The sequence below is a fragment of the Patagioenas fasciata genome, chromosome 5 (genome assembly GCF_037038585.1).
Source record: "Patagioenas fasciata isolate bPatFas1 chromosome 5, bPatFas1.hap1, whole genome shotgun sequence".
NCBI classification, from domain to species: Eukaryota; Metazoa; Chordata; class Aves; order Columbiformes; family Columbidae; genus Patagioenas; species Patagioenas fasciata.
This window is the reverse complement of record NC_092524.1, coordinates 40,161,607-40,183,635: the sequence shown is the minus strand read 5'-3', so window position 1 is coordinate 40,183,635 and position 22,029 is coordinate 40,161,607. Positions and strand designations below refer to the sequence as shown.

The 22,029-nt window shown below is 35.2% G+C and overlaps 1 long non-coding RNA gene across 2 annotated transcripts in view; it reads right to left on the bottom strand.

The window, feature by feature from the left end:
- The window catches only part of LOC136101824 (uncharacterized), a 64,133-nt gene that overhangs the window by 24,443 nt on the left and 17,661 nt on the right, over positions 1–22,029 (bottom strand). The window contains exons 3-5 of one of the 2 annotated variants that reach the window (XR_011739374.1): positions 17,718–18,485; positions 16,256–16,415; positions 6,300–6,381 (exon numbers count right to left, since the gene is read on the bottom strand). This is a non-coding gene — a long non-coding RNA (uncharacterized lncRNA). The remainder of the gene's footprint in view (positions 1–6,299; positions 6,382–16,255; positions 16,416–17,717; positions 18,486–22,029) is intronic. The other variant, XR_011739375.1, reaches the window with a different exon arrangement.

Genomic DNA, 22,029 nt, shown 5'->3' with positions numbered 1-22,029 from the left:
CCTAACATTCTGTGATTCTGTGATTCTGTGAATATAGTATTATGCAATACATTTATTTGTTTTAGGCATGGGTTTGCATACTATATAATTCATATTGCCCTAAAAAGTCAAATTTAAATCCAAAGTACATGTATTTCTCTCATACTCATTATCAAGTAATCACACTTTTCACTTTTAAAAACTCTGATGAATTTTCAGCAATATTTTTCCGCTCTCCTGTTGACTTTTCTCAGATACGTTAAAATACATAATTCTATTACTTCTTTTTTTCCTCTTAAGTTTCTGCATTCATCATACAACAAATTTCAACAGAATGCCTTAAAAAGGTAAATTAGAAATTATTATTATTATAGTTAGAAATATCCATTTATTAAGAGTAAATAGCAAATACTGATTTAGGATGGCAAGGTTGAAAAACAACTAATGTCTATTGAAGTTACTTTAAATTCTCCATCTAACAAGTTTTTATTTTTTTAAGCATGTTAGTTTCATAAGGATACTAAAAAATTTTGATATTCACCTACTGGAATTAAAAAAAAAAAAAGTTGGAGGAAAAAAACCCTGCAGCTATGAGAATCATTTATAATTATTCTGCAAAAGCATGTCCTACATTTATGAATAAAATCTGATTCATAATCCAGATAAATTACTCCTATAATAACCAGTGGATGTTCTTCTTACTTTATTCTTATGATAAATATAGATCACAATTTCCCATAATCAGAAGATATACACATATTTAAATTGTGACCAGTCAAAATATGTGAAACCTCTCCAAAGTCAGAAATCTTACTCTGCCCTGTGTGTATGCACTTCACAAAGCACGGCATAGTAAAGTACAGTTATAGAGACAGCATAACCAAATATGTTCATCCAAATGTTCTCTTTTATCTGTAAAGGATTTAAATAGCAATGAGAAGTGTTCCTTTCCTAATATGAAGAACAAGAATAATGTTCACAAAACAGAATAAATCCACTGGAAAAAGTGTTGGAAATAGTAATATATGTTCTTATCATACCGTGAAGCTAATATAATTTGTTATGCTAAATTTAACTTGAATGTTTCTCATTTATTTTAATTAAATAACACTTGAAAAAGTATATGCCAAATGACAAGTAATTTGTGTAGTCTGAAGGGAAAAACATGTTTCTTGTATAATTATCTACCACTGTCTTCTTAATCTCACCCTTGCTTTCTTTCACTCTTTATTTTTTCATGTTTGTGAGGAATAAAATGAGGCTTACAGTTGTGAAGAATTGTACTGCCTCAGGACAAATCCAAAATTCATATTTGATCCTGGACCATATGAAAGTCATTTTGGAATCTCCCATTTTGACTTTAGGAATATTTGACATGGATGTATAGTTTCTTAAAAGCAAACAGTGATTTTTAGAAAAGTTTCCAATGTATTATTCAAGCTGTGTGATTTTCTATGAGTCTGTAATTTATCAAAGAGCACAGTATGAGAGGACTATTCTATTTTACAGAGTTATTTGCATATCAAAGTAATCACTGTGAGCTTTCTCCAGTAGGGTACTAAGAAACAGTACTAAACATGTTTCCTGTATGTTTTCTAATTCTCTTGTCTATGGGAAGAGTGCTTTTTTACCTTTTAAACTTTTCTTTACATAAGTTACTTTAACTTAGTTGAAAAATACTCACTGCAGTGCACCTTGCAGTTGAGCTGGCCTATGTTGATAATCCTTACCTCTCTGAGGAAATAATACCTTAATCCCAGAGTGTCCCACAAAGATATACTTTACCCTTACCACAGAGTAAGTATGTCACGGGCTAATGTAAATGTTGAAAACTCCAAGCACTGTTTTTAATATATTGGTCCTTGGTTTTGAAATCTATGCAAAGCCGGTGCTGGGAAAGAAGGTAGGCTTTATATTGTCTTTGTGGATCTTCCCTAGGAATAAAAAAAAGACTTTGTCCCTCCTGTCACAATGTGAGTACTGTTTGCATTCACTCTGCTTTCACCACCATAGCCACGCTACTTGTCAGTTGGCTTTGATCTCCTTTTGACCTCAGGTAGCGCCCGGTGATCTAAATATCTTTGTGTGAAGAAGGAAGGAGACCCAGAAGCAAACTAACATGTGTGCAGTGTGGAAATTCAGGATGGTCAGGCCCTGAAATAAAGTAGGAAATAAGATTGAGGGTATGCAAAATTATATCACTTGGGATACTCACTGAGGATAAAATTTACGAAATACACTGTGTCCCTCCAGGCCAGCCATGAGGTGGTGAAGACATCAATAAAAAGGACCAAATCATTGTCTTCCAGAGTGACGCATTGTGGATTTGTGGATGCTGCTGTAGAAGAGCTCAACATCAACAAGGAAGTCTACCTACAATACTCCTAAACTACTAAAAGCCTCTGAAGAATCTTCATTCATTCTGTATTACCAGTACCCGAGCCAGGAATGGTAACTTTAAGTAGCATTGATTATGGTAGCAGATCCAGAACAAATATGTAGTAGGCCCCAGATCCATATTTATACAAATTTTGTTTCTCTGATACCAAACATGAGTAGCCAAATGAGCCTGTAAGACTATATTTCAGCTCACAAATTTATATATCTGACATCATTATAAACTATAAATTGTTAAGGGATTGTAAAATCCTTCTTCACAGTGTTCTGTCTCTTATAAATTGGGGGTTATTGCTGAGATTTACTGTAACCATGAAATGACGCATATTTCTGCAAATTTCAAGCAAGAGCTAATACAAATGTCCAGGGCTGTACAAGCTCAGGAAAAGATTACATAAAAGCAGAAAAATATTTTTTTGGCATCTCCAAGTGTTCTAACAGTTTTTCATTTGTTTTTGAGATGTAAAATTCTTATAAAATGCTTCTATGGCTGGACTTTCTTTAAATGTCATTTCTCCCTAAGCTCTTTTTAAGTATATATAATACTTAAGAACTTTTAACAATATCAAATGTTGAGCTATTCATCAAATTAAAAGTAAGAATCTGCCTACCCTTGCATTTCCTAAAGTGAGTTAAGCTGTAATACATCTTAGTCTATTACAATGGATACATAGAACACTGAATAATCTAAACACCAGCAAAGTAAAGGGGTACTCAATTTCTCCTTTCATTTTCAATCACATTCTAAAAGAAAAATAAATTCCAATATAGAGAAAATTATTTAATATGTCAACAACAACGCTGGCAAAATTCTAAAGCAAATACAACTAAAAAGAATATGTTTTATAATACTTCTGCTTCCATCATATAGTCTACATTATATCTATCCCCTTGCAGCAGAGGTTCTTACACAAGTTTTAGTATGAGGAGGAAAAGTAGATCCCGCAGAGCTTTTATATTTCCACTGCAAACTTGGTTAAGGAAGTGAACTGGCATTAACTGGACTCTCATCCTTTGAATGTGCTAGTCTATATAATCTTACTGATTTACAAAGAAGCACTTGAAGTGCCATGAAAAATAAGGGTGTATCACACTGCCTCCCTGCTGCAGTGAAGGAAGAAAGAGAAGAACTGAACCTCTGAGGGGCAAGTGAGGTACACAGTTTGCAAAAATATTGTAACTTATTTTCCCTTTTCCATATTTTTTCTTACAAGTTAAAGTTCATCTCCCTGGGCTCCTTATTTAGTCAATGGAGGAATATATGTTTCTTCAGAGGGATATTCAGAGCATCTAAGTCAGAATTGCAGTATCTCACTAAGTCAGATGCTGAGTATCCTCCTGAGCAACAATCTTCCTGCCAGTAACAATATATTGTGTTGATCTTTGCCCAGACTAGATTGTGTGCTCATAACTGAGGCCCTCACAGATATTGTTCCAGTCCTTTTTTTCTGAAGAAAAATATCATATGTCATTGCTTAAGTTAAGGAAGTATGAGTGAAGTCATACTTTAAGGCCTTGTCAACTGGCTGATTCAGTAGCCTGTTCCTGTTCTTTCACATTCTGCATATTTGCTCATTCTGTCTCCCATCTCCCACATTTGTTAGCTATCTTTATTATAGACAATGTTTTGCTCCCCATATCCTCTACTAGTCAGTAATATTAGTTTACCAGTGCATCCAATTTTGTCTTATAGGAGAAAAAAAGATGGAAAGATGGTGCTTCCAAACTCCATTTCTTTCCTTTTCAGTACTTTCTTAAAAAATAAAAAAGAGTCTTTTAGTTCAACTTACTCTAGGTCTTTTCAAGGAACTTATAGCAATGCCCATAACTATCTGTTCTGTGTTATAACTTACTGTACACAGCTGTTTTATTTTTGGTTTTGAGTGACAATTGCTGGGTCAGCCACTCTCTAAGGCATACAGTTAACCCTCATATCTTGTAGTATAAATAATGGTGCACAACAGGCATTGTCCTGCAATTTTCACAGATCAAAAATTTCTATGCATGTTAATGCACATTGTGGATGTGTGAGAAGTGAAGGATTTAGTTTCTCAGATAAATGGAATAAGCACCACTTTTTCTGGTATTTCATGAGCATTTCAAGGCTATATAATAGTAAGACTCCCATTTTAGGTTCCCATTGAGGTAAAACAGATGACTGGTAATCTGCAGTTTCAAAATGGAAAGTAAGGGTTTTTTTAAAGTACTGTTTTTCTAAAGCACTGTGATTGGACAGAATGCTGTTCTTAAATCAGCTCTTAATTTAATAGACAGTTCCTAAGGGAAGATTTAAAAGAAGAAAAGGATCAGTTATTAGTTGAAAAACAGAACACAGAAAAATAAATAGGAATTGAATAGGCACCTAAGGACATGGACTTATGATTATGCTACATGTGGACTTTCTTATTTCTGATTTTGATTTAAAGCTATAACAATAACTCTCTTCTTAGGCTCAGCTAAAGGAAAGGAATAGAATTGAAGCAGGTGATAATAGACTCAGAAGTGTTTTAATACAGTCAAAGCTACAACTGCAAAAACAATCTAGTCCTAGTTACACAGAAATTCAGGAATTAACACATGTAAGAAATCCAAAGAAAACATTAATTCAAACAGAGTAAAGTGTCTAGGGTGCAAAATACATTTTATAAGCCCCACAAGAAATTCTGTTTTGGAAAAACTGAAAGAATGGCTAAGGTAAACTATAAGAGAAAGAGGGAATCAGTTAAGTAGATTAGCAGGCATTCTAAAGGAAGCTGCTAGTCTTAAAATTTCTTTTTTTCTTAATTATAACCTATTGCAAATATCTGTAGTTTGGGGCTAAAAGTCCAAAATATAATGTGAAGCCAAATAGAATAAAGTTACTGAAAGAAATTCAGAATAATTAAGCCAGTGTTAGAAATAAAATCTCCTGCCCTCAGTAAAGTACAAATGTAAAATAACAGACGCTCAGAAACTTTTCTCTTTATGTAGAGAAAAGTGGTATATAGGACACATTTACGACAACAGAAATGAGTCTGTGTACAATAGATTTCAAGCTAGCTCAAACTTTATTTAGTCCCATACTTCATCCTTGCTCCAGTGAAGTCAGCTGGAGCTTTGCCCTTGAGTTTGACGGTGGCAAGCTAAGACTTTAAGTTTATAACTTTATATTGTAGATGACATTACAGCTTGTTTACTCACTGTCTACCAGCAAAATGAACACTGAGGTCAGTAACCATTCTTGAATTTAATAATTGCTTTCCAAGGGGTGAAATTCGTGTTGTTTCCACAAGCATGTGCTTATTCTTCCACTTTGTCTTTATTTACATGTTCCTAAGAAGCCCTAAATAAAAATTTAACAGCTTGACAAACTGGAGCAACTCAGAATCTTATTTTGTTTTCCTCTCAAAAATATCTACCAACACAATTTTCAGGGAATTAAGTATAAAAACTTTGCTGGAATTTCACCTAATATTCTAGACACTCAAAAAATGGAATATTAATATTTATACAACAACATATATTTTGCATATATGTTTGTGTGTAGTTGTGTGCATATCTAAAAATGCCTGAAAATACGTGTATATTTTTGCTGTATGAAATGTAGAATTTTAAAAATACTTATAAAATGTGTAGCATAGTAGTGTTTCTCCACATTTTTCAATCACACTCTGCTGTCACTAGCTTCTGCTCCAGCCCGAGGGTTCATTACTGCCTCCTTGCTTTCTCCTGTTATTTCTTTGCCTCACACTCTTGCCAGCAGCTCCAGCAATGTTGGCCAAATGCCCAAACCAATAATCTAAGTTGAATTCTGCTAGTTTAGTCTAAAGCTAGGGGGATGTCTCAGCACCTTGCTCCTTCGGGCTCATGGTTCCCAATAAACATAGTCCAGAGTGAGTAAAGATGGCCTATCACAGAACTAGGAATGATTGAGAGATTATTACCTGGGCTCCAAACCATGCTGTGTCTTTTCTGGAACATAATTACACTTCAGTACTGACACAAATCGCACTTTTTGAGGACTGCCTAAAAAGATAAGTAAAAAACAAACATTTTCTTTTCTTGTATTCTTGAATAATTCAGTCACAGTAATGTTATCATAAATTTTAACTATATGCCAAGATGTTGCAAGCATCTTACTTTTTTTATGTTAAATATAAAACATGTAAGTAAATAAACTGTAAATTCATTTTAGTGTCAGGCTTGTTCACAATTTCATTAGTATTCTTATGTACTGGAAAACTTGAACAGAACACGTTTGAAGAATGTGTGAATTTAAATGTGATGTTCAGTGCAGTTTCATTTGGATTATTTAACAGATCCAGAAATACTGCTATTGTAATAAAAACATCTGGCCTCTTAACTCTGGATTTTATCTGTCTCAGTAACATGAAGCATTGTTTTTGCTTAGTCTTTGTTATATTCCTCAGAAGTAACTAAAAAGCAACCCTTACCCTGAAAATACTATATGTACTGCCTTCTTTCACTTCCAAGGACTTATTTTATAAATCCCCCAAGCACTGTCTCAGTGCTCCAAGAGAGAATACTCAAAAAGATATAGAAAACAAAACATGAACAGCATCTGAAACAACGTGTATTGTGTCAAGGCCTTACACTCTGAAATTTTGTATTGTAACAGCAGCTACTATGTAACCCATCCTATCTGCTCAGTCAAAGAAGACACTGCAGAACTATGCAGTAAGACAGTCACTTATATGCAGCGTTTTGTCTTTTTTTTTTTTAATAATTCAAACCTTTCTGTACATGAAAGCTAAACTAAAAATTATTAAAATTGTATTTGAAATTTCAAATAATGCAAGATCAAAATAAATCATTAAGATTCTTGCACTGATTCTTTATTTCTAGATAGAAAAAAAGAAGAGGGAGGAAGATACAGGGGAATTGAAGAAGTGGAACAGAAAAGCCTTGACACAGTTGGACAAATCTGTTGCTAGAGGGCAAGAGATTTGAATTCTATCTTAGTGGAACTAAGCTGAGCTACTAAAGCTGTACCAATTTCCCCTCCTCACTAAAGAACCAAAAGGGATGGATGATGTTTGTAGGACTGATACTTGCAGAATTCCTTCTGACAAAACAGACTTCCATTGTATTTTGGATCTTCTGGTGATGGTCACAGTGGATGCTGAGGAAATATATTTCCATATCGGTTGCTAGATAGAGAGAACCTCACCTCATCCACTTTCACACATCCACCAGTATCTGGCTGGCCTCCAGAACCATAATCAGTGAGAAAAACTCTTCCCCTTCTCAAAGGCAGATACAGTCCCAAGCTTCAGTGTCTGTATGTACAATCCAAAAGAGTTTATTGCCCAGGAATTACTTTCCAGTAATACAGTAGGACAGCAACTGCAGTCAAGTCAGCAGCAGCAACTTGTAATTGAAAGGCCATGAAATAGACTGACATTCCCAGGTCGTTCCTCCTCTCTCCATCCCTCTCCTCAACACATTCAATACATATCCCTGTTACTCTAAACCAATCAAATATTATGACATCTAAGTGTTATATTAATGATTTCAGGTTTTTAGTGACATAACTCTCTTACGATGTACTCCATCAAACACTAAAAGGCAGGTGTCTTTCAGAGGTTAAATAAGGCTCTGGGGAGACCTTATTGCAGACTTTCAGTACTTAAAGGGGCCTATAAGAAAGGTGGGGACAGACCTTTTAGCAGGGCCTGTTGCAGTAAGACAAGGGATAATGGTGTTAAACTAAAAGAGAGGAGATTCAGGCTAGATGTGAGGAAGAAATTTTTTACAATGAGGGTCATAAAATACTGGAACAGATTGCCCAGAGAGGTGGTAGATGCCCCAGCCCTGGAAACATTCAAGGCCAGGCTAGAGGAGGTTCTGAGCAACCCTATCTAGTTGAAGATGTCCCTGCTCATTTCAGGGGGGTTGGACTCGATGACCTTTGAAGGTACCTTCCAACCCAAACTATTCTATGATTATATGAAATAATGAATTAATATTTTGAAATATAAATTCTCCCATAAATTTTATTATACCTTCCCTTTAAGGTATTTTCAGGAACAGTTTAATAATGGAGTGTTGATAACTTGTCTCACTTTGACTGCAGCGGGTGCAGGAGTAACCACATGAACAGCTCAGCTGATAGACCCAAGAGGGCAGTTATGCTCAGAAGAGAGATGCTAACTAACACATGTGAGAGAGAAACTGATGAAGCAAATATAGATGAAGACGACATATGTGTATATCTTCATACTGGTACATAGCCTGGGTTTAGGTTAATTGAAATTCCACTAAGATGATTTAAACTAACCTGTGTGGCTTCATCCTAAAATAGATTAGGAATGTTCATACAATCTGCTAATGACATACTGCTATTAATCCCCTTAAGCTGACAGGTTAGTATCAACTAATTTTGAATTACGCTATATTAGAGGAGAACTCAAATCCTAGTGATTATTGACTTAATTGGATAAAAACAGTATATCAGATGTTCTGGGAGCAATTTCTTAGACCACAGCGAATAACAAGATGGGCAGAAGAAGCTATCAAGTTGAATACCTACATGTACCTATAAAAAATAGTTTCTTTACTCTGCACAGACAAATCCTATTGCCCAAATATACTTCTTTCTTTGTCTGGTACTTGAAATATAAGTTATATTTTGATTTTTTAGTGATGAGGTTTAAAGATTTTTTATTACAAAGGATTCCTTTAGCAAATAAGGATAAAACAACATCTATGTAACAAACAGTTCTTGATTAGTAAATCATCTGAATGGAGCAAAATCATGTGAAGAACTCTATCTATCTAAGGACTACATAAGGCTGGCAATGCATCTACAGATCAGAAAACAAATCAGGACTTAGATTTTTCATCTCTAACATGAAATTTGTAAACTCATTAATTCAACGTTAATAATGAGGACCCACATAAAAATAATCAAACAATATGTAGTATTTATTTTTAATTGTACTAAAAAATTTGAGGAGGTAATGATCTTGAATATAGGTCCACAACAACAGCAATGAATATGTGTACTAACTCATATACGAGATGCAAATTCGCTTATTCATCTGATGTATTATGGACAGGTTTAGATCAGGTTTTCAATTAAGAGCATTTACGCAATTACTATGGCTGCCATTTTACTTGAAGGAGCAAAAACAGAGTAAGGAGCGTAACACTTCTACTGTCATGGTCCTGAAGGCACTCAGAACCCTGCCTGTCCCTGATCACCTCCCAGAACCCATGGCGGGACCCACGGTAGGACTCTCCCCAACCTGCTCATGGCCCAGGAGCTCATGTCAACGCTCGGGGCCATCAGTCCCTGCCCTAGTGGTGCTGCAGCAGGGCTGGTCTCCAGCTCCCCACAGCCCTGCCCAGCCATGGGCCTCACCAAGCCAGGTCCACCCACAGGCCCATATCCCAGCCCCAGCCCATCCCCAGCCCCAGAGAGGTGCCTGATGCCCAGGGCTGGGGCTGCCCTGGTGTCCCCTCACTGCCCTGCTCCTCTCTGAGGGGTGGGATGGTCACTGGCTTCCCTGACAGACTGCCATGAGGAGCCCCAGTGCTGCCAGCAGCCAAGGAGCAGCCAGCCTTCACAGCACCTTGACATAAACATAGAAATCTCTTTACTAACTTACTGCTACCAAATAAAATACATCTTTAAGGAGAAGAGAAAAAAATAAAACAAAACAAAACAAAAACATGAACTGTTGGAATTGTTGGAATCATTAATTTACTGAAATATTGGGAAAAAATGATGTATTATTTGGTAGGTCAATAATTAGACTGGATGTTAGTTTGCTATTATTTTGCATCTACATCTATTCACAGAAGATACTGAGCAATGAGAGTAAAAAGCAGAGATCATAAGGTCATGTAAGATTCCAAAGTATAATGTAGACAGGTTTTAGGTTCTACATCCAGCACCAGAGTAATTGGCACACCAGACAATTTGTGGGTACCACTGGAAACACATTAAAAAAGATCAGCTGCTTCTTCCAGCACTTCCTAATAGCAATGTGGATTTTATGAACGTTTTCAACATGTTCAACTCTAAATTAGTACAGTTACAAACCTATTATAGTTCTCTGAAAGACTTAATTTTATCAAAAAGGTTTTCCTTAGTTGACAAAACTGATCTTCAGGTAGTTTTACAAAACTAATACTATATTCTATTGATGGCCATGGAAATTTGAAAAATCATTATGAAGCCATCCAACTTTAATGGCTTAGGTGGTAAAGAAAAATCTTGGGAGACAAAAAGATATTAAGCTGTATTAAGTGTGTGAAAGAAACAAATCAACAACTTTAGCTTGGACAAGCAGTATTATTATTATTATGTATTTTTATGTTAGGATATTGCACACATTGCTGGAATGGTAGAACATTGGCAGGACTCTACCTTCCATAAAGCACAAAAGAGAAAGAAAAAAAAAAGGCAAAACCAAAACCAAACAAAAACCACAAACAAACAAAACAAACAAACAAACGAAACGCCAGCAAGCAAGGCTGCATAGAAAAATGAAACAAATATTTATTAGTTGATGCCTCTAATGCAGGTAAGCTGTGTTATCAAAAAACAACTGCAATCAAAAATCTATTATTTGTTCCTACAGTTGCTTTAGCTGCAGCTCTCCACACTTACTGACTTGCAAATAATGATGCAGACTGGAAGAAAAAAATGTTTAAGTACTGCAGTGCTATACTGGTATGGATTAAGTCTTACACGTAAGTAGTGATTTTATTGTTGAGATTTACACCTGATTTAGTTACTTAAACTAATGAATCACATTTTCCATTATTTGAAAAGCTGTCATGTAAAACAGAAAGATGAATATTATTTGTTCAAAAAATGTAATGGTCTTATTGTACAACTGTAATATTATTAAGGAAAGCCAGTAAACCCAATCTTATTATCCTCACAGGAAGTAATTTAAAAAACAAACAAACAAAAAACCAACAACAACAACAACAAAAACCACAAAAACAAAAACACTTTTCCAAAGGAGTTTTCCTGTTCTGCTCTTCCAACTAATTTGTATAATTCATGTGCCTCTGCTATCTTTGGTTTATAATCAGACAAGATTTTAAGAACCTTGCCACCCAGTCCTTTTCAAAGCTTTCAAAGCTTAAATATGCTAGAAGAAAAATATTATGAGGAGAGATTATATAAGATATTCTTCATGATACAGAAACTTTAAGCCCTAATGCTAGACATCAAGTATCAAAAAAAACATATAACAGTTTCTTCCTCCAATTTTGAAAGACATCAGGCCATGAATATAAACTCAGCAAAAAGTTTTGCAAAATATTGTAAAAACTTAACAAACTGTTTCACAGGGATACAAAAAATTTATAAAAGAGTCTCATGAAGATGTTCATCTTATACACTACTTGAGCTTCCATCTGTGTATTTCAGCTGGAGGAAAAACCTCCTTCCAAGAGTAAGTCAGTCCTTTGACTACTTGAGCTCTCTCTTTGAGTTGTGGAGAGGACCACTCCCTACTATGGATTGCAAAGATTATCAAAGCTATCTGACCTGGCTGCAAAGTATTTTTGTTTCAGTGTATTACTAAACTGTTCACCTCCTAAGATCTTATATACCAGAGGGATAGTTTCATTATTTTTAGTGGGTGTTCGAGAGGGCCAGCTTTTAAAAAGGCTTATAAGAAGGTAAACACAACAAGTACTAGGCTGTCCTTGTGAAAAAGTAAATTTCCACTAGAAGTTATCAAATTAAATAGGTAAAAACCGTAGAGAAAAATCTAAATTAAAAAGTTGGCTAAAAGGAGATTAAAAAAACAGAAATGAAAATTACAGTGTCATCAAAGAGATAATGAAGTTTAAAAGAGTATAAAAAACGTAATTTTATAGAACAGTTTATAAAAAATGCAGTGTAACTCAAGACAATAAAAATAAAGAAAGGTTTTGAATAGAAACAGTTACTAATTAGATATTGTTAAAGGCAAAATTAACATTTCAGTTTTATGGTTCAGCAAATAAAACCAAAAAAACAACCCTCTGAGCATTGCCTGATTTTATCAGCAATAAGGATACAATAGTATAGCAACATTACATGCTATTTTTCCATCAACAGTCTAGTCTGGAAGCAGTACATGTATGGACATCCCTATGAAAAAAGGAATTTAGAATCCCCAATGTATATTCCATAGAGGTGTTTTTATGCATCTGAGAGATAATGGGCTTGCAGGTAACAGCCCTGGTATCCTGGAATCTATGTGGTATGATTTGAACTTGACACACACAAGGGCAGCAATATCTCCAGCAGTTCCTCTTCCCATGGTTCAAGAACTGTCAGTTCAGTCATTGACAGATTAAGGTCTTCAGTCCACGAACTCTTGTTCACATTAGTAACTTCCTTAATGTCAGTGAAGTTAAGTGTCTGATTGAGCAAGGGGAATGACAGACTTCCTTGGTCCCTTTCAGCAGTTATTATTATATGTCTAGAAGAACAATATGCAAAGCCATAAGAGATGCCTTCCTGTTATTTTTTCATGACTAACAACAGTTGCTACTAACACCTTTACCATAAAAATTTCAAATAACAGCATTTAAAAACTAGAATATATGATAATAAACCCCCTTTCCACTATCAAGAACTATCAATGTTCTCAATGCTATACATGCATTGTTTGTTCCCCAGGAAATTTGCACTCCCCATCACAGATTTTGTTTTTCAGGAAAATTCCATGTTGTAGGAAGTATGTGAATTAAAAATGATACATTTTTTGAATAATTTTCCTTCTCTCACAGTTTGCCATTGGGTATGGCTCACTCACACAACTGGGACATATTCAAAGAACATACATACCATAAGATATGCATATCCAATGGAAGAAATTGTTATAAAAAAGCAGACAATGAATTAAAGCACCTTTAATTCAGAAAAGCCATATTTGAATATCTAATATTAAACATTAGCATAAATACACAGTGAACAATTAGGAACACAGTTTACTAACCTGTGTTGATAACAATACTACAGCTCACAATGAATATGTAATTAGGAATGGGAAAAGAGAATAAAAAATAAGGATGGTGTCAAAGTTTGAGTTTTACAGACCATGGAAGACACAAAAGCAACGTCTTTCTTTGTAACACCTCACTGAAAGTATAGCCTTCAGCACTGGTGATTAGCAGGAGAACAACTATTAAACTGATAAAAACTTCCAAAGAAACTTCCCAAAAGGAGAACAAACAACTACCGTTAGGTAGTTTATTGTCAATCTGGAACAGCTGACTGCCAGAAAATGTAGTCATAAAAAATATAATATAGCTTAGTTCCCTCATTTGCCTAAGCTTGCAGGAAATGAGAAACTTTCTCAATTGAAATGTCAACTACTGATACCATTTCTACAGTCTGAGACTAACTGCAAACAGAGTCTCCATGTTGCTTCCTTATTTCACAGTTTACTAACCTGTGCTGATAACAATACCACAGCTCACAATGAATATGTAATTTATTTGCAGAAGTACTTTTTTCTGTTTGAATGATCCATTGAAATTCTGAGTTCCAACTTCACAGTTAAATAGAATATTCCTATTTTTCAACACATTGCAAAATCACTTTGTGGTGATGTTTCCTATTCATAATTCCCTCTATGAAAGAATATTTAACAAATGTTTTAAACATTCTAGGTGAATTTTCCCTGGGTTTTATGGCAGCTACACACGTCAAGGCTTTTTGTTTGCTGCAAGCCAGAACTGTTCCTGTCTTCTTAATGCCAGAGCTTTCATGTACCTAAGGTGCATGCTGTAACGTGAGAGAGTTTGTGCCTTCTGCCCATGCAGGATGAAGGCTGGAGAGTTGTGCTATGCTGCTCTGGGAATTTCATGCAGCAGAGTGAAACCGTGCATAATGGAGGTGAAAAGATGTGGTTCATTCAGAGGGCATATGTGAGGTCAGAGCCTGGCACTCTCAGAGAATCCTCTTGTGAGCTCAGAGGTGGGGTTTTCAAGGCACCCAGAGGGCACCACTAAGCTCAATATAGTCTGAAGGGTCAGATGTTGTCCTAAGGGAACTTCTGAGAATGCTGTAATTGGGTAGAGTACAGGCAATCATTAGATTTCCGCATAATAACCAGGAGCATTACGTCATGCTGACTTGTTATTCACAGCCTGATTAACAACCCTAGTGACAGATGAGAGGACAAGCCTGTGACCACCTTTCTTCATGTTATTTTATATACCAGCTGCTATTTTGGTCTACTGTTGTGACCAGACGGCACTCATCACTTCATTCTTTTACATGCTCTGTGACCATGAAATAAAAAACACAATGTACCTGGGAAAAAAAGATTGTGTTCTTGAAGATTACATACTGGCTTACTAAGATACTTTTCTCAGGAAAGGTGGCTTCCACTGAAATTTTCAATTATTTCATTTTATTTGTCAGTTGTTTCTTTGTCTAACAATCTCAGCCACTTCTTGCCATGAATTTGTACACAGAACTGTGTGTCACACACTTATTTTTATGTGTCCATATGTAGACTGGTGAAGAAAACAATGGCATTAATAATTTCTATTTGTCTAGAAAAGCTAATCTTTAAATCCCTTTTTGAGGACTGATCTATAAGCTACTACATTAAGGAAACCTTTAGTGCTTCAACTTTATTCTGGCTATTTCTTTGGTGCTATTCAAAGTCTCAATGAAAAGCCCCTCTTTCAGTTCTGCAGTTAAAACAACAAAGCACTGCCTATGTTTCTTCTTTAACACAGCTCTAAGGATTTATTCTTCGCTCCTTTATTCTTCCTTTTTTTTCTGAAGTTTGCTTGTCCTTTTCCCCTTTAAAATCTCTTTATCTAAAGCTGAATTAGTTTTTGCAGCTGGTTGGCAAACTCCCATCATTTTCTGCTCTGACACTTATTTGTCAATTTCCAGTTGCCTTCAAACTTTTTATTTTTCTTGGCTTCTATTTCTTTTCCCTCTTTCACAATTTCACTGATTCAGGTTTTAGATGTTTTAACAGAAAATGAGAGAGAAATCCCTCCTGGGAGCAAGAAAGGAGCCATTCTCTACAGTGACAAAGAGAAAGAAAAATACTATGAGATTTACCCATTGAAGGCTTTGAAATAACAAACTTCATGCTCTCTACAGATACTTATAATCTGGTCCTGCTTTCAGGAAGGTAGCAGGTAAATCTGCTACAGTATTTATGTTCTACCCTGAGAGGTAAGAAATGTGTAGATCCTTTTTTGTATAATTTCACTTTTCACAGACCACTATTTTGCTTCATTCCATTTTAAAGAATTCACTGTCATTTTAAAACACTAGGGTTTAAGGATTTATTTGTTTATTTTTAACACTCCTGCAGATGAATCTCTCATCTTAGGGTGTATATAAAATTTGCTCTACTGCATCTAAGCATTCTTTGCATAGAACTACTAAAAAATTGTTAATCTTTATTTAGTAAATACTATAGGTTAATATATTGTAGTGAGAACCCAATAAAAGGCAATTTTGATTTGTTTACTTATGTGAAACTTAACAGAACTTCTCTTATATATAGTTTACCACATTACTATGTTGCATTTCAAGCATCCCATAGGCTGTTGTACCAGCGGAGACAGAGGGAGATAGAGATCATATGAATAATATCGCCTTCCTAGACTTCACATATCAGTATAGCGGCTTATGTAGGCACTGTGCAGCCATTATCCTGCCCACTCAAATAGTAAGAATGGAATATTTAGAAAAACTGTCAAGGAATAGGTGCCCAAATATCACATCTTTAATTTCTGTTCTTTAACATTCAGTTTTTAATCTCTCAAGCACAGACTGAGCCCCTTCTTTCTGCTATGACTACTATAGAATTATTATTACAGTTACTTTTTCTAATAATTATTACACTAATTACAAATTACTATTATATGGGTACTGCACCTTCATTTCTTTGGAAGTGCAATGGCATATTTCTCATGCTTTCAGAATGCAGAGTAGGTATTTTTACTATCCCTATAGCCACAGCTTAGTGGAGTGGGTTAGAGTGCTGCATACATTGTCACATCTTGGCAGTTTGAATAGATGAAAAGAAAGGCCGTATCTAAAAAAGACGAAAACAGGGTTACAGCTTTCAGTAGGCTTTTTTTTTTTTTTTTTTTGTGAGGTCCTAGAAATTGGCTGGACTAACTGTGAAGTGGTGAATACTGGCAGCAGCTGGCCAGTAAGTGGAAATGTAAGTAATGATTACAGTTGAGGTCTGAGTTACTGCAGGGCAGTTCCCAGCTGACTCAAACTGTTAAAAGTGACAGTCTAATTAAACCTCACTTCCTACATCAAGTATTTCTTTCTATGTACCTGAGACAATGTCTCATGTGTATATCCATATTATTTATTCACTGCTGTTCCACTTCTATACATACACTATCATGCCTTTTTCCTTTTAATTCCTTCTAGTGCTGTGCATAGACAAATCTTCCCAAAGACACAGAATGAAAGCACTTTATATATGAACCAAATCATATTTAAAGGCTGACTTTTAAAGCTGAGTTAGGTGAAGAACCCAGTGTAAAAGTTTACCTACATAAGTCTAACTTTAGACTTTTTGGCTACTTTTAAAATTAGACTAACTTAAAATTAATCTTTTTGGAAAAGCACTAAGTCCTAAAAATGAATATTACAATTATACTTAGTGCATCATATGTATCTAATGTATTATTAGACATTCAAAATACTAACTTCAGAGTAGTTATGCAGTTATAGTTATATATGTATTAGTTATAGTATATAGTATATATATGTATATAGTTATAGTAGTCATGTATTATTTCATTCCAGTGCACAGTGGTGAAACAATTCTTCCAAATAGTGTTGTTTTGTTGGTTTGGTTTTCTTTTGTTTGGTTTTGTTTGTCTTTTTAAAATAATATTATGATTTTAAGATTTTTAAGTTTTGTCACAACTAAGTTGATTAAATGTATTTAACGCAGAAGTAGCAATCACTGTAAATCAGTATGAAATTTGTATAAAGAGCTTTAAAAAACTCATATACTTTGAAATAATTTTAGAAGTTCTTACATAAAATAATTGTATTGGGATTAGAAAGCATTGTCCTTAAATAAGAAGTTTGAAAAAAAATAGTAGAAATTACTGTCTTTTTGTCTCATTTGGAGTCTTCAGGAGTCTAAGCGGAATTTAGAGTTCTCTCATATATTAAATTTGTTTCAACTTAATCTTTTAATTTAGGTGTAAATAATCAGGAAAAGACATTTAGATTAGAGAATATAGAAGCATTACATATACAGTTAATATTTCATGTCATTATTGTAGGTCTGAATAAACTATATGTTAAAGAGATAAGCTGTTTTATATATTTTAAAGTTTAATTTCATCCATAAATACAATACCTTGATCAGCTAGCTGAGTTGTTTTCTGTGGAAAAAGCAGAACAGCACCATCTAGTCAAAGGTGGTATCACATATTTTGGTTTGGGGAATGGGAAATGGAAACTCAAGATAAATTTGATACGTAAAAGTCATAATACACACTAGATCTAGATGCTTGAGCTTGTAGCCCTGATAATGTAATTATTTTTAAATCGTATATATTTTCCTGAAACTAGAAAGAATGAAGATTTGAAAGGAACCACATTTTGTGGTTTTAAACAATAATGTAACAATAAATATTAGGTTGGTAATGTCTGTGTTGACTAAATTTCTCCATGAAAACTCAGTTTCTTTTGTCCTTGCTCTGGTCTTCATAGTCCTTTCTGTTTGATTCAGCTTCTTTATGAAGCCTCCCAAAGTTTGCTCATCCCAGTTTGTCTTATGTTGCCACTCTCCTCTGCGTAATCTTTCCTGCCCTACCTTCTATTCAGCTTATTCAGTCCCTGCTGATTTCAGGATTTTGCAGGTCTGTTGACATCAGTCATTTTGCTAATCCATTCTATCTTCTCCTCCTTCACTTTCCAATCACATGGCACTCTCACCCCATCACTCCTTTTTCTTCTTACATGATCTCACACTTCTTATCCTATATGACCCCATTTCTCCTCCAAGTTCCCATACTTAGTCACCAGAATACTTAGCTTTTATTCGTAAATTCCTGCTTCTTGGAGAATCAGTGATTATAGCCAATGAAGCCACTTGATTCAAATTCAAATCTGCAACACATTTCTGGAAGAGTAACAAGAAATATTTGTAAATGTTACAGAAGACCTGTTAGGAAACTGGGCACTTTCTGGAAAAATCAGTTAGTTTGTTTGCCTGGAAGTCATCTGCTGCTTTCATATCTATTTTTAGAAGAAAAAGAAAAAGAGAAAAAAGAAAAGAAATAAAAAAAAAAAAAAAGAGAAAAAAGGAAAGAGAAAAGAGAAAAAAATTAAAGAAAACAGAAAAAAGGGAAAGAGAAAGGGGAAGAAAGAGGAAGAGGGGAAAGGAGGGAAGGGGAGGGGAGGGGAGGGGAGAGAGGAGGAGAGAAGAGAGGAGAGGAGAGGAGAGGAGAGGAGAGGAGAGGAGAGGAGAGGAGAGGAGAGGAGAGGAGAGGAGAGGAGAGGAGAGGCGGGGCGGGGCGGGGCGGGGCGGGGAGGGGAGGGAAGGGAAGGGAAGGGAAGGGAAGGGAAGGGAAGGGAAGGGAAGGGAAGGGAAGGGAAGGGAAGGGAAGGGAAGGGAAGAGGAGAAGAGAAGAGAAGAGAAGAGAAGAGAAGAGAAGAGAAGAGAAGAGAAGAGAAGAGAAGAGAAGAGAAGAGAAGAGAAGAGAAGAGAAGAGAAGAGAAGAGAAGAGAAGAGAAGAGAAGAGAAGAGAAGAGAGAGAAGGGGGGGGCGGGGAGAGCAAAAAGGAAAAAGCAGCCTTAAGGTATTACTATTTTGATTCTGGTGTTGACAGGAGAAATAATTCTGAAATTTACAGAGGCTGACAAAACCATCCAACCACATATAAAAGTATGAACAAAACACTGTCAATAACACAGGGAGTATCTAAAATACGTAAAATCATCAAGAAATGTTTTCCAGATTTTGAAATATCACATACTAAAAATGTCTTCCTGCCAAAGTACTGCTCTAAAATATTATATTTTACTTCCAGTTTTTACTCCCTGGACAACACTTCCAATGAATAAAGCAGCTTCTCTGAGTCCTCTCATTCTGAAGTAGCCTATCCTGAATGTATAACGAAATATTTTATTTGTTTAATCAAGTCACAACTCATAAGAATTCTCCAGAATTGCAAAGAAGAATAGATAATACAGATTTTTTTCAGTGCATATTTCTGCATTATCTGGGACAAAACTATAGAAACAAGAAGTAAGGTAACTCTCTATTTCAGAAGAGGAATTCTGATGTCTTATCAAACTCAGGTGGGAAGGAAAGTCCTATAGAAGACAGAGCAGAGAGAAGGACTCCTATGTTTCAGAAAGCAAACATGTATACAACTTGCTGAGTATTTCTATTTCATCTGAGGCATAATGTTTGCAGAATTATTTACTAGAAAAACAGGAGAGTTTTACACTGTAGTGTATCTTTCTCAGAAAGGTTATAAGTTCATTCAGTGTAAGAGAAGCTGAGATAATGGTTGGTTTAGGGCCAAGCCATTCAAATTTTGATGGAAACTTATCATTTCCTATCTGAAACAAAGCACTGATAAGGCAACGTTTATTCCCATTAGAGAATGTTTCAAATGAACTAGCTAAGTAATTTATGCTCAGAAGTCTCAAAGGAACTAGTGAATCGTTGCCAGTTTTTAACTTATCTTGGAAAACTGGGAAACAGATCTGTAAATGTTGTGCCATTATCCATAAAAGAATATAGCACAGAATAACAAACTAGCTAGCCTGACCTTCATTTGAGATACAAGAATGGATTTGTTACCTTGGAACTTTGCTGTTAATACAGTTATAATTACTACTAGCTGAATAGTTTTTCTCATGACATCTCTTTCTGTTTTGTTTTGGCTGAAGTATGGGGATGGTAAACAAAGTACAGACACACAGACACACACTTGAACTTAATTCACTTACTACGTGTAGCAAAGGTGTTTTTTTATTACTATTCAAAGATTTTCATTTTATGAAATTCACAGGTATGAGACAGAGGGACTAGAATGTGTTCTTTCGATATTGATATCCAGGTATTTTCGGATATTTTTTTCTTGTTCCAATTCTAACCTCTTTCTGCATATATTTTATGGCCTTTGGAGTATGATATCTGGACCCTTGAAGGGGATGGACAAGGAAAGGGTTATGCATAATTTGTAAGCAAAAGTAACTTGAAAAAGAAAGTTATTGTAGCTTGGCTTGTTTTGTTACGTGCTAATTATTATTTGCACCAGGAAGCTGGTAACTGGGGTGTGAAAGGTGTGAAATTTGTTAAAAAGTACCTAGCTTTATCAGTGAATATTGTATACAGTCTGAGAATTATCCAAAGACTGGTAGGCTATTAAAAAATAAGGGATGGATTACTATTATGGTGATCTGAATCAAGTTATTTAAATGGTTAGAATCCAGAAAAAAAATATTTAATACAGACAAATGTTAAAAAATAAGAATACATTTTGAATTCAAAAAAAGCAGTTCATATCTACAGAATTGCAGAAGCTGTCTTAAAAAACAAACAAACAAACAAAAAAAACCCCAACCAACAAACAAAAAAAACCCCTAGATTGTAAGTCTTGTCATCCTTTCTATGCCTCTGCAAAAAGAGGGTCGACAAAATCTAATATTGGATAATCAAGGGGAATGGAGACAGGAAATGCTGGAGAGGATGTGCCAAAAAAACACCTTAACACCAAAACCCAGTCCCCCCCAAAACCAAGATCACATAGCTGAGAGTCTTGCATTATGACGTGAGGTGTAAATAATTAAATTTATGTGGTGTATTGAAGGGAAGTTTAAGAAGTGGTTTGATAAATAAGTATTTAAACACTGGAATTACATCTAACAGCACAGAGCTTTTTGATCTTGCTGTCAGAAATGGAACACAAGTTAATTAGTGGGAATTGAAATTAAGATAATGCTTCTAGAAATAATATATGAAATTATTGGGAGACCTGAACGGGCCTTTTTTTTTCATATAATAAAATTAGGTGCACCTTCATTTAATTTGGGGAAGACATTCTACTGGTGGGAAGTATAGAGGACCAAATTGAATAATTATGGTGTCCTTTCTGGTCTTTGAGGATAAGACTCAGTCCCCTCACATTTTTGGGCTTGGGAGGAAAAGTAGCGAAATTTAAAGTTATAGAAGACTTGATTGCTCTCCACAATCTCATCTTTGCACCTCAGAGCATGGGAGTATGTATAATAATATCTCATAATGTAGACCTTAAAATAATTGCCTGTGAAGTCAATATGTTTTTGTTTCACGTGATGTATATCTGCATTAATACATTGTTGTTACAGATTTCTGATTTTTCCTCTCCTCTAGGGCACAGAATGGGTGATGGTTACAGAAAGGACCACAGATATGATATTGTGAGAAAGACGTGAAGCACATAGTTGTTTTGATATCAGCTTGCAAAAATTACTTCCCTGCTTTGCGGACCACTGTGAAGTTCAGTTTCCTTTTAATCATCAATACAGTTCACCTAGTCATATCTAGTATAACTGATTTTTTTTTTTTCTTCAGGAATCTAGGTGCTTTCTAACTTTTTACTCAGGATACATCTATGCGGGCTTGTGTCTTTGTCTGATAAAACATAGTGCAAAATTTGATGAGCTGTGAT